Here is a 1,453-nt window from a genome sequence, read left to right as displayed (position 1 = left end):
GCGATGGGGAGACGGACTTCCATACACCACACTTCCCTGCGCTCGTCCCCCAGGTGAGATTCGGTGCTGGGCTATTCCTTCTTCACTCGAGTTACTGAGGGAATCCTGGTTAGTTTCTTTTACTCTGCTTAGTAATATGCTTAAATCCAGTGGGTTGCCATGTCTGATCTGAGGTTGCGTTCAGTGTATAGTCACTGGGGGAAACAGCAGGGGCCTCAGGGGCGGACAGACTACCCATCTTCCCTTGGCCCCCACACACCCACTCCCCACCACCGAACTCCAAGCGGCAGAAGAGGACAGCCAATACGGCCTCAGCACACAGGAACCGAGCAGGCAGGTGTCAGGCTCCACACAAGGAGGGCAGCTCTATGGCATTATTACCGACAGCCTCCAAGGGCAGGCCAGACATGCACCAGCCCCATCCCATCTTTGGGCAGGCTTACTGGCTCTGGGTGGCAGAAGACCTCTCCATCCACATCTCTCCCTGGGGGGACAGGGGGACCCAAATTCTTCTCTCTCAACTCCCTGGCTGTGCCCTCCACAGTGGCCAGACACCCCCATGGGTGATGGAAGCCACAACGACCCTCAGACAGGTGTAGCCCTAGGAGTAACCTGGGGCCACAGAGTAAATTCAAAATTTCAATGATCAATGTGTCCTGCAATTCACATTAGTTCTCGCAGCTAGCTGCGTTCTTCATCAACGCATGAGCCGAGTGATCCACCGCTCAAAGTTGTACATTTCTCATTCGCCATGGGCACTGTTGCCTCCCATCATCACACCTCAAGAGAGCACACAAGTTGTCACAGGCTTCATCATGGGCACCCAGACTGGGGTTACAGATCCCACGTCGCAGGACAGCAGGGAGTCCCACAGTGGCTGGCACGTGGCCACACTGATGACAATCCGGGTCTTTGAACCAACACCCCACATGGATCGGGGCATCCTCCACAGTTACCCATGACCGACATCGAGGGGAGAGGACTCCATTGTAAAACCCCTGGGGGTGGCCCTGCAAGGAAAGAAGGGAGGCCACCACCCCCCTGCCGGGACTGCAACCTCTCCCTCCCACTACCACATGGGGAGCCAGTCACCTCTGGGGCACATGGTGAACCACACCATTGAGCCAAGCACACCCTCCACCACCATCCCCTCATGGCAGCAGAGGAGCACCCACACCTCCCATCGCATGGACGCATGCCCTCCCTCCCACTGCCAGGAGCCAAGGGGGACAGACACCACCCCTCCTCTCACTCCCTCCACTCTCCTTCCCTCCCTCCCCCCTGGAGTCACAGGCTCAGTCCTGCTGGTGTCCACAAGGGTGCATGCAGAGATAAGAGTCAGAGAAAGACAGATAGACAGAGAGGATTAGGGCAGCAGAGTGAGGAGAAGCCTTGGCACCTGGGGACAACAACATCCCAGGACCCACAGCATTAATGATCCTTCCACAGGTTC

General features: G+C 57.1%; 2 non-coding genes across 2 annotated transcripts in view; both read right to left on the bottom strand.

The window, feature by feature from the left end:
- LOC122793869 overlaps positions 1–177 on the bottom strand; it is a 3,777-nt gene extending 3,600 nt beyond the window's left edge. The window contains exon 1 of the ribosomal RNA XR_006363584.1: positions 1–177. This exon is cut by the window's left edge and continues 3,600 nt beyond it. This is a non-coding gene — a ribosomal RNA (28S ribosomal RNA).
- A 402-nt stretch (positions 178–579) lies between these two features.
- LOC122793883 lies at positions 580–733 on the bottom strand. The gene has a single exon (XR_006363590.1). It is a non-coding gene; the product is annotated as a 5.8S ribosomal RNA (ribosomal RNA).
- Positions 734–1,453: the final 720 nt, after the last annotated feature.

The sequence above is a fragment of the Protopterus annectens genome, chromosome 2.part0 (assembly GCF_019279795.1).
Source record: "Protopterus annectens isolate FY-2018-M chromosome 2.part0, PAN1.0, whole genome shotgun sequence".
Classification (NCBI taxonomy): Eukaryota; Metazoa; Chordata; order Ceratodontiformes; family Protopteridae; genus Protopterus; species Protopterus annectens.
The sequence above is the reverse complement of the archived record's forward strand: the minus strand, read 5'-3'. Positions and strand labels throughout refer to the sequence as shown.